Below are 12,145 nucleotides of genomic sequence, written 5' to 3' on the forward strand. Positions count from 1 at the left end.
CCCATTTAGAAAATAGTTCACCAGTGGTCCCTTCTCTTTTATTCCAGATGGTTGATAAATAAAGCCTGTGGGTAGAGTGTATCTGAGACAGTAATACGTAATAGTGATTTGCAGGAAAACAGGTCCCAGACTATGTAGGCCCTTGTCCCTTCTGCCTTTCAAATAGGAGAGAATAGGATTGGCATCTGTTTCTTGGTAAGCTTTTCAACAGTTGAAGGGGGGTGCTTGTAGCAAGGCTACCACTCCTAATGTGTGTGACAGCCAACCTGGTTGAAAGGAGGAGGGAGAAGAGAGCAATGCTAAATCGATGGTGTGTTGTTGCTGCTATTCTCTTACCAATTGTTTGTAAGTATGGGTGTAAAATGTTGCTGAAAAACAAGTGTAACTACTGAACCACCTTTTGCTTAGAAAGGTAGATAATACAATGGACTACTCTACTACTCTATAGGCTTGGAAAAAAAGGTGTAGTGGATGACTTGTGTTGTCTCTGGTTTTGTTGTCTGGACATCAGTGAGTCATAAAAGGTTCAGCTGAGGTTGATACCCAAAGAGAGGTGTGGAGAAACAATATTTTTTCCATTCAGTAATTAACTTTGGAGAAGATCTGTATTTTATTAAAATATTAGACTAAAGCAGGCTTTTATTCCAAAAGAGAAAGAGCTGAATTCAGCATGAATGATGTTGCAGAGCTGCTAACTTGTATGAACTCCCTGGCACCTTGGGAAGGGAAGTAGCAGCCCTTTGCAGTATAAAGATTGTTGCTCAGTAGTTTGGCAAGGTCAGAGGTGTGTGCTGAACATGCAACACCACAGCTTAATGTAAGAGGAGATTCTCTTTTTTTCAAGTGTCCTGAAGCTTGGTCAGACCAGGAAGAATTTTAAAGAAATCAATACTCACAGCTGGGGTTTTTTTGGCTGCCGTATCCATTCTAAAGTTAAACCAAAGGGGGAAGAAAAAGTTTTTACATTGCTTGAAAATTTAGAAGAAAGGCAAACTCATTTAAAAGAAAAAAAAAAAAAAAGAAAAGAAAAAAAAAGCCCAACAAAAACCAGAAACCAAAACCAGAGAAAAAAGTGAAAAGAAGAAGAATCATTGTGCTCTGTAGCCTGTATCACCAGTGCTGAGTACAGGGGGACAATCAATGCACTGGCCTTCCTGCCATACTGGTGCTGATACAGGCCAGGATGCCACTGGCTTTCTTGACCACCCAGGCACAAGCTGGCTCGTGTTAAACTAGCCATCAGTCAGCACCCCTAGGTCCTTTACTGCTGGGCAGCTTTCCAGCCACTCTTCCCCGGGCCTGGAGTGTTGCATGGGGTTGTTGTGACCCAAGTGCAGGAGCCAGCACTGAGGCTTGTTGAACCTCTAACAGCTGGCCTTGGTCCATTGATCTAGCCTGTCCAGATCCCTCTGCAGAGCCTTCCTACCTTCAAGCAGATCAACACTCCCACCCAACCTGATGTTATCTGCAAACTTACTGAAGGTGCACTCCTTCCTGGGCTCCTTTGCCCTTCAGGGCTGCCTCCTATGGGACTCAGTCAACCAGTTTCCTAAACAGGCAAAACACCTCATTAAACTAGGGTACTCTGTCTTCCAAGCAACTTTTATGGGTGTGATCTTGATCCATCTACTTCTTATACTCAAAGTTATTGTCATGGCCTCATCAAGCACCATGCATGCTGTCGGTGTTCTGTAAATAGGAATAGCTGTTGAAGCACACCAGCCTTCTGGCTGCAAGCTCTTGGTGCACTGGAGAGATAGTAGGATTAAAAAGAACTTTTAGACTTTAGTGCTGAAAGAGCACTTTCTGGAAACTGCCTTGCATGTGTTCTGTTCCTAGGCCAAATAAAGGATAAAAGTTATTTCTTTCAGGTAGTCTGCAGGAGGGCAAATATTCCTCAGATTGTTTTGCTCTAAGTATTTTGCTCTAAGACAGTGTTTGTGAACCTTATGAGATGCCAGTTGGCATGTAGACATTTTGAACTGTATCATGCTACAGCACTTCTAAAATACAATCCTGGAAGCCCTATGCCTGAAAATATAGCACCTCTTTAATATGCAACCAAAACACATATATTTTCCCCCATGTTTCTCTGTCATACTTCATTTTACTATTTATACCAATACTCAATTTATAAACAATAGGCTGCTATTTACAACTGATGTTTTTAGATGGTTTTATGCAAAAAAAGAAGCAAGACTGTTCTATTATAATTGTCTTGCCATGTACAGGAAGGAAATCCAAGGAGAAAGGTAATAAATTAACCCACTTTCTTTGTGCTCTCCTCCTTTCAGAGCCTGACCAACCTCCAAACAGATTCATGGTTACTACAGATAGTAAAAGTAATTATGCTAACCAGATAATAAAAGCTTCTATTTTCATTGTCCATCTTCAAAGCAATCACTTTCAGTGACAAAATGCAGACAACATTGAAAAACAATGGGCGCTATTAAAATCCATCAGCTGAACTTCTTGCTTCTAAGGGAGCCGCCTTCTTTGTTTGATTCATTTTCCCCACAATTCTGTGACCATTCACATATTAAAACAGTGGTATTTGTGTTCAGTGCACTGGTGTAGGAGTTGTTTAATGATGCTAAATTACATCACATTAAATCAATACTTCAGTATACCGTACAAGTATTCAGTGTATATTGAGAAAAATTAAGCTTGCACTCTGAGCTAAATCCTTAATCTCTTGGTCTTCAAACACTTCATAGGTACAGATGAAGGTCAAAAGCTAGTTTTGTTTTGGTCATCCTCCTACTCTGCTGATTTTGGTTGGTATTGAGGTGCAAAGAATCTCAGGCAAACAGTGAAATGGTAGGTCCTATGCATTATAGAAATGCTTTGGCTTTGCTCCACCTGTTGACTTGTTACTGGTGGTTCTTGGCTGCTTGCTATATGGTAACTTTCTAGTTGCGTTGTGTGCTTTATAAATCTGGGATTTATAAATCTCAGATTTGGTCCTTTCATATCTATAGGGGTTTATTTCTTCCTTATTAAAACTAGTGTTGTTGTTGGGTCGAGCAACTTAATCATAACCAGCCACAAGGATTTCTTGCATGTGTAAATTTACAAATTGTACCCATTAAATATACCTTTCTTTAGAGTAGTAAAGTTGCTTTTAATTGATGTTCTGACATTCTGATTAGGAATGAACAGGAGAAATTAAAATACTTTTGCTTTTAGTTTGTCACCAGATACAGTTATGCCAGTGTCTCCTCATTAATTCCTTCTTTTCAGTTTTGAAAGATATTTGTATGGGTGAAATGAGTCTGTTGACCAAGTTGCTGAAAAATAACAAGGGGCATTATCTCCAACAAGCTTCTTTGCTCAAAAGCAGCTTCTTTCTGCTTTCTTTCTCCAAGTTTTCTTTTTCCTTTCTTCTCTAAAGAGCACAAGAAAGGTAACCTGTGTTTGGTTCCAGCATGGTCACTGCTAGGCGATGCACAACTGTGATGAGTTAGAGCAGTACGAGCTATGTAAGTGTGCTCGCCTTTGTCTCAGAGGGAGGAGGATGAGGTCATGTGCTGAAGTGCTGTTGATATTTAACATATAAGTCTGGTTTCTTGCAAGCAACATTAGGCATACAAGATATGCATACAGCTTTCTCAGTTTCATTTATGCCTCCCACTACATTGTGGTGTTGCCTCAAATCCAGTTGTGTGTGTTTCAAACCAGTACATCAAGAAAAAATTTGGGTTGTGTGTTCAGATATAATTGTTAACAGTAATAACTGAGGGCTAATAATAGTTTGCATGTGGGAGATTAGATCTAGCTTTGCTGGACATTTGCTTCCTGTGTGGTCATTTTAGCGTACATACATGTTTGGGTGGTTAAAGGCCTGAAGCTACAATACTGCAAACACACATGAGATTTACTTCACTTTTTGCAATTTCTCTTACTGGGATCACATGAGGAAATTTATATGTGTGCTCAAGTTGCTGCATCAAGTTAGGATTTACTGAACATTAAATGCTATAGTGCACAATTTTAAAATAAACCCATAATTTTTGTTGTCCTTTTCCAAAAGTGTACTCACTGAACTGTTATGGAACTACTCACTATGTGGAATTGTCTTGATTTTATTATAAACTAAACAAAAAATGATGAGTTAGACTATTGAAAAATGCTGTAATGATTTTTGGTTTGTGGCTTTTGTTTGAAACGAAAGTTGAAACCCCCTTTTTCTAGTGTAAATACTAAATTAAGCAGAAAGGTTGTTTAGTTTTAATTTTTAATTCCTCTATCGAAGGAGCTTAATTGTTTCAAGAAAAATAATCTAGCAACCTCAGTAGTAGATAAAAGGATTTTTATAAACTACTTGCCCAGATAAATCATTTTTATGAAAAAAAGCCTATTAAAGAGCTTTCCAGCTGGGGGTTTATATTTTTGTAACTAACAGTTGTTAACTTGTGTTCCACTTTTCTGGGGAAGCCAAGCTGAAATGCTTTGCTAATGTGGCTGCTCTGCTTCAGTAGGTAGAATGAGATGATTGAGACATTGTCAGGCACTGCTCTGAGTACCCAACCCTGGTAAGCTGCTAACCCTCTTAATAAAAAGTTTGAGCAGTGGTTGGTAACGCTTTGGTTATTATAGTTACCACAGAACTTGGGCTGGCTTTTGTGAGCTCACTGTTGCTGCCATGGTTGCATGGGTGGGAAATCTTGGAGGAAGAAAATTACTCTTCCTGGGATTAGAGAGAGAAGATTCTGTAGAAAGCTGTCAAAGAGATGAAGGGTAGATCTCATTGTTCTTCCACACAATGTCATGATTTTCCAGAAACCTTTTCCCATCTTGAGAAATAACTAACAAGCAATTACATTTACTCAAGTTTGCTAGCCTATTTACCCAAGGGCAAAGTGTAACAATTTCCTAAATGATTTCATTCATAAAATGCTTAAATGTGTAATTTCACACAGATACTGAAGAATTCAATTGTCTTTCTCACAGTGCAACTTGAAAATGAGGAAGGAGAGGGTAAAGGTTTCAAGCTGTCAAGAAGAAATGCATTCAGTCTAGTTCAGCCAGGCAGCTTTTGATGGCTAAAATTACATAAGTCTCAAGGTAGTAATATTGTGGCTGTGAGTATCTGAGAGAAGCAGAGTCCTTTGGAGAAGGCAAGGTGTGGTTGTTAGATTACTTAATGTACCTGGAATAAGGCTTTCTGAAGCCTCTCAGTGGGACTCAGTGGAAGATGCATTTTTTGGCAGTAACAGGAATATGATGATCCCTCCTTAATCTGTGAATTGCTATCGCAAATGTCTGCCCCTTGTATAACAACCCAGCATGGGAAGTCTTATATGTGTTAAGCAGCCTGGCAGAGATGCTTAGGGACTGCAATAATGAGAATAAATAGATAAATAGCAGGAATTGTCACCTAGACAATGAAATGCAGGGATGAATATTAAAATGTAATGTCTTTAATGAAATTGAATCCAGGTTAAGAAAAACAGTAGAGCTCCAGACAGTCACCAAGTTCTCTTCCTAATCAGTTTCTTGCTGTCTAGTGTTTTCCTTTGTGTTATTTCATATATTAACTCTCCAGTTACCATATAATCTCCAAGGTTGACCAGTCCTCAGCATAAAATAATAAAGGAAAAGCCATTTATCTGTCAATAAACTTCACTCCCAGGGAGTGTAATTCCCCCTTTGGCATATTTTCTTAACCTGATTTTGCTGCCAGACATATGCAGATCTTCCAGGGCTCTCAGATGTTAACCAGAGGATCTTGCTGGACATGTCTTAGGATACAAGTGTCTTTTGCTTTGGGAGCCTGCCCTGCGGCCTTGGCTGTTTAGGAAGAGAGTGTGGTGGTGTAACAGAGTTGCCAACCCACAGGCATACAGCACAGTCGTAAAGTGCAGGATGGGCATGTGTGGGTGCTGCAGGTGTCCTAGTGGAATATTGTCAGGCTGGGGTGAAAATGAGTTATACTTCTGGTAGATCTATATCTTCATTTTATGATTTAATAGCAGGAAGATGGGAAATGCACTGGCAAAAAGGAGGCAACGGAGAGCAAGATTGTGATTTGTACAGTTGTATGCATGCATTTTCTGCTCTGTTATGACAAAGACTTACAAACACCTCTGAGATGTTGCTGTCTTAATACCTGTGAACATTAACTACTGCCAAAATGTAATGGTTCGATTTCTGGGAAATATATTAAGCTTTGATCCCTGCAAGTCGTAATCAATAAATTTGTCATAAGAACTATCTGACTTGTTTATGTAGTGGGATGCAAAGATAAGAGGGGTTTTTAGAAGTGTTTCTTGATGTAAAAGTAGCTAGCATGAAATACCTTTATTCTTGTGTTTTAGAAGTAATAGCTTAGGAATAGAGGGTATAAATAGACAGTCACAGCTGTAACAAAGAAAAAGAATTCATAATAAAATAGAGCTTTATAATTTAGATCTTGGCTCACTGGAGTGCAAGTCATTCTTCTAGGACAGATAGTTGAGGGTTTTTAATTATTTCTGTGTCCAGGTGTGATTTAAATCATGTACCATCCCTTTTGTTTGCTCAAGGCATTTTTCTCTTCTGTGCAGAAATCTTATCTGAAGCAAGAAGCTTCTTTTATCTGGGTTTTTTTGTTGTGGGGGGTTGTTTGTTTTGAGGGGTTTGTGGAGTTTTTGTGATATTTTGTTGTGGGTACCTTTGCTTAACTTTAGACACACTCTTATGGTGATTTAAGAGAGTTTAAGAAGTATTTGATGGCCTCTGAAGTAAGAATTCCAGGGTGTTGTGCAGTTAGCTTTAATTTATTTACGATAACATTCAGTCCTTGCTTTTCCTTTGTCTTGGAGACTACCTCTGTCACTGCAGCTTTCTGGTCAATGATCAGCTAAAAGCCAGTGTTTGCAGATGAACTTTAGCACAATATGGAAAGAAATCTTCAGTTCCTGTAAAACTGTGCTGCAATGATATCTGTGCTGCTGAGTTGTGTTGTCAGAGCCCAGCAGCCAACATGAGTCCAGCAAATTGAGATACTGATTATCTTGAAAATGTAAAGATAACTTAAAATATACATTGTTTCTGTTAGCAACTTCAGTAAATGAGGAAATCCACAATCTATTTAAGTTTTCTTCAATTAAATTTCTGACTGGCCTTCTTTAGAGATAACTTCTTGCTCATAAGGACTTGAATAGCTTGCCAAAGGAAGTAGCCAAGACCAGTATCTCATTTAACGATCTGAGAACAGGTTATGAGTATTTTATGAAAGAGTTCTACAAGCTGCCAGAGAGGCAGAATAAAAGAATTTAAGGTATTTTGCTGAACCCCACTAATTTTGCTGTTGTGATTCTGTGCGTTATGATGAAAGGGATGATTCAAAATAGGGGCAAGTGGGGTGGTTTTTGGCTTTGTGGGGTTATTATTTGGTTGGTTGTTGGGTTTCTTTGGGGAGGTGAAGGAGGTGTTTATGACTATTTTTCTTTTGACCCATATACACTGATTAAATTCCATGCCAACGGCACCACTTCCTCTCTGTGATGGAGCCACGTAAGTGTAAAAGCAACTTAAAAACTTTGCAGAGTAGTCTATAGGAGAGAGACGTAAATGAAGCCTACAGAAGCAGTGCAGGGAATCTGCTTCAATAGTGGAGTTAGTGCTGAACATACAGCAAAGGATGATGGAATATTGTGTTGTTCGGTATGTCATTATTCAGATGAGGTCTCAAATATCCCTTAATACCTTTCTCTGCTAGTGCTTTGTTACTGATTCATAAGCCAACATATCCCCTGCTGAGAGCCTGATTCTGTATAAGTTACATGGAATAATCTATTCTTGTGACTAGTAAATGCTGTTTAAGTTGCAGAATTGCATCTCAATTTGCAGCATATTTCTGCAGTGCCTAGTTCTTTTTGTGTTTTCACATCTAAGCTCTAACTTAAGATATAAATTCTCAGCGGATAATACAATTGTGAGTAGTTCAGCATGAGGTGTATAATTCAACATCATAGCTAATATTTAGTTCTGAAACTTCATGCATTTTTATGGTTTATTGTGAAACCAGTTATTCCTGCTGGTTGTTGCCTCCTAGGCACCTATAGGATAGTGACCTATTGAATCTTCATGTCAGTATTAAGAGAAATACATTCCTTACTTTATTATGACTAACCTTCAAGAGAATCAGGCCAAAAGTTTAAATATTTTACCCATCTAACTTGGAAAAGTATACATATATTTAAAATGAAATGTGATCTCAGTAGTGGTAGTACACAGAGCTATATAATATCTACAGAATTGCATCATTCTCATGGAGATGGTGCAGCGTAGTGGTTTGGTGGGGTTGGTATACAGCTCTGAGTGGAATGTGTTTAGGACTGAAGTACAAACAATGGCACCAGAGTACATTATGAAATCCAGAGATGGGATGAGCACAGGCTTTCCATTTTTTGCAGTTCTAGTTGGGGTAACTTATTAATTAAGAAAAGTCTGTTTCAGATAAACAGTGGCTTAAGCTATGAGGGCACAGTGTTTCATGCTTTTAGTGAAGCCCAGGTGTGAGTCACCCTAAGCATTTCCCTTTGCCTCTACAGTTGAAGACTCTCAAGGGAAAAGCAAGAAACCCAGGAGCTAACAATAAATGCTTCTGAAAATGCCTTGAGGAATAGCTCAGTCTTTGTATCTTCTGCCAGATAAAACATATGCATTGAGGTGGTGGTGATGGTGTGCTGCTTTACCGGTTGGCCAAATAAGATAGTCACAGGCTAATTTCAGAATGTGCAGTTATGTCCCACTGACTTGTACTTCATCCTTGTCAAACACAGTGATATTAAACCCTGCAGGAATCCATGGGCTGCTACCCCCCATGGGATTACAGATGAGGGACATGGGAGTATGAGCCATGAGCAAAATGGGGCACAAAGATATTGCTGTGTTTGCAAATATCTCAACAGAGAGATTTCTGTCCTGCTAAAGAAATCTCAAAGTGCAGACAGCTGAGCTTGCTGGGGGGTTTTAATATTTTTCCTCCCCAGACCATGGCTCTTCCTGAAGTCTCTTCAGGTGGGACTTCTGCAGCCAGGCTCCCTGAATTGTGTGCAAGTGAGAACTTGCTCTTTCAAAAGGAGGAGAAAGCCTTCTCTAAGAGCAGCAGCTCAGATACCCCATTAGATGCTGACAGCAGGACCAAGGCATACTCCTGGCAGTGGTCTGTAGTCTGCAGTACAGGTCTTCAGCAAATAGCAATTTCCTTCAGTAAACAGGGGACACCGAAAGGTTGTTGTTTGGAGAGGATGTCCTGATTACTAAAGAACCTAAAAGTCACTTGAAGAGGCATATCTCATTTTCAGCTCCTCATTTCAAAGATTTTATTTTATTTTATTTTAATAACCAAGAAATTCATTCTAATCTCTTTCTTCAATTTAAACTTTCTGGTATTCATCTGTAGATGAATCAGCTCCAACCTTATCTCAGTCAAAGAGAAAACCTTGTAACAGATGTGCTGCACAGTAGCAAATGATTTTAGCTAAGCTACCTGCAACCCTTTGCTCTCTTTTTAGCACTGCTGTGTCCTAAAATGGCACCTTGACTTTTAGTAGCTGAAAAAAAAGATATTAAACCACACGGGAGCTAAACACTAAAGGACAGATACTGCAAGCAGATAGATCCCCTCTAGAAATCCTGCTGGGTAGATGTGACTTGTAAGATATATTGAAACAACAACTACAAAATAAGCAAAACTCCTAAAAATCCGAACGACCTCATGGAATAAGGATACTTTCCATAATTTCAGGGAGTAAGGCCAAATTTTGGTTGCTATTCTACCTCCCTGGGCAGATGATAGCACTTTTAGAAACAGCTGTTCTGAACCAGTTGTTGCACTTATACATGTGGTAAAGAATTTCATTTCTCAGTTCTGTACTGGTGGATTCCATGTGTGTTGGCTTGCAATCTTGCTATGTCCAAGAGTTAGCCCCTACTAAACATTTAAAAATGAATTGAGCTGCCATTTATGCTGTGCTTCTCCAGAGATCCTGCTATTTTATTTTTTTTTTTACATTATAGCGCTATGAATTTTAAATAGCTAAATAGCCATAAGTAAAGCCCATATTAATTGCCAGGCTATTATAATTAGGTCCACTACAGTTTTACATCTGTGTGAAAGAACAGATATGTAACTCTAAGTGCAGTAAATTAAAGTTCTCATTTAATTTTGGAAGGTTTCTAACAGATGTTAGTATTTTCTGTTTGCTAGTCGCACCCTTAAAATTGCTTGAAAATGGTGCCATAAAGTTTCATTCTTGTGATTTGCTTTAAAGAGATTAAAATGAGTCAGTCTCTTTTCAAAATAATCATATTCCTGTGAAGTGATCCCAGTTTGATATCAAAGGAAAAAGTACTTCAAATCAGTCTTTTTGTTTGAGCTTGAAACATGACTTGGGCTTGTCCTACACATCCTGTGAAAAAACACCAATTAAATGTGCTGCTCTGGTGGGCTCATGTATTTGTTTCTCATGTTTTCTAGCTACTTTACAAAAAAGCAATGCAATACAGCCAACAAAACAGGATTTGTTATATTGTATTAAAAGTGCTTCATGAGTGATAGAAGCAATATTAAGATTTCCAAAGAGATCTCTATCTGCAAGAAAAGGTTTTGTGTTAATGCAAATGCCAGTCCTTACGGATCTGAAGCAAGAAAAATAAGAGTAATTAAGATGAAATTTGAAAGGTTTGAGGGTGAAATGTTGTCAGCACCAATCCTATAGAAAATTGATAGTAGTTAAAGGGTTTTTTTTTTTCCCAAAATAACAGAAGAAATTTTGGGCTGTTGTTGAAATGATGCCTGGCTTTTATGGATTCTCTGAATGGACAAAGGAAGCAGAAAGCTTTATTTAAATTGATCTTTGGTAGCTCTTTTGGGTATTCCAAAACCTGAACAAGGTATCTGGGACCAAGAAAGGCCATAAAAATGGCCTGTTGATGGCCACTGAGCTGCTAAGCAGGCAGCTGGTGGAACCCAACCATGTGTTGGGTGAGAGCAGCAGGAAGAGATGGCACCAGCTGCTGGCCAAGAGGGCATGGCAAAACCACATTGTGCTTCCCTTTGTTCCAAGGCACTATTTTTAAGCTTAAATTATGGGTGCCCCAAAAGCTTTGCAAAAAAGTAAGCTGTGTTTTTGCATTCCCCTCAGAACCGTGGTTTACCCACCAGCACCCCAACCCAGGTGTGCCGCCCCAGTTTGAATCTTGGTTTTAGGACAAGTGTCTTTAAAACCCAAGGCATTTGGCTTTCAGTGAAGCTGTGCTGGAGGACTGGGTATGTCATGTGAGTGCAGGCAAACTCTCTTCAAAGTGGCAGTAATGTGTTTCTGTAGGTGCAGCTAGTTCCAGTGAGCTCTTTGGGGGCATAAATCAATATGCCCTTTTGTAACATTGTTGTGAGCTGTGATTTGATCCTCTCCGAGTAGCTGTCCTTTACAAAGTACGAACTAGCCTTAGATCTTACTGGCATACACAGCTTTATTTTATATGATAAAAGGGGTGAGTGGATAATAAGCATGATTACTCAGTTTTGCTAAAATAAGCTTTCTTCTGATCCATTCGTTTTCCTTCATGTCCTGTCAACCAGTAGCTTGGCCAGTTTCTATTGTCAGTGATGCTAGTATAAAACTCACTTTCAGTGAAAAAAGGAGTAGAATTCCTTTGTAGCAACCAATTCTGTGTTTAATTATTAAATGCCAATGTATTTGTTAGCTATGAAAGTACTGTCTCTTAGTAGGAATAAACAATATTACTGTGGCAGTATTATAGTATAGTTATCTGTTCCTGATAAGGAACTTTTTATGCAGGTTTTATGTGTCAGTTTGGGTTGGGAAAAATAAACAAATGTCTCATATGTTTATTTAAAGTTCATCTCTTTTATCCACAATATGATAAAAATTTCAAACAAGTTTCCAATTTGTGGTTTTTTCCTAAATGATTTCAGTTTCATCTTCTGAAGTCCTGATCTAACACAGACCTTGCCAAAGAGATCAAGGAAAAGTACATAAATACTTTTCCATAGTGAACATGTTCCGCTAGGTGTATTTTTTTGTTTTACTTTTAATTAACTACATCTCAGTTACAAATATTTGCAATGAAAATCTAATAAAGCTTGCTTGGGTTTGGTTTTCATTACCATTGCAAAACCAGAAACAAA

This window comes from Psittacula echo (genome assembly GCF_963264785.1).
Source record: "Psittacula echo genome assembly, chromosome: 10".
NCBI lineage: Eukaryota > Metazoa > Chordata > Aves > Psittaciformes > Psittacidae > Psittacula > Psittacula echo.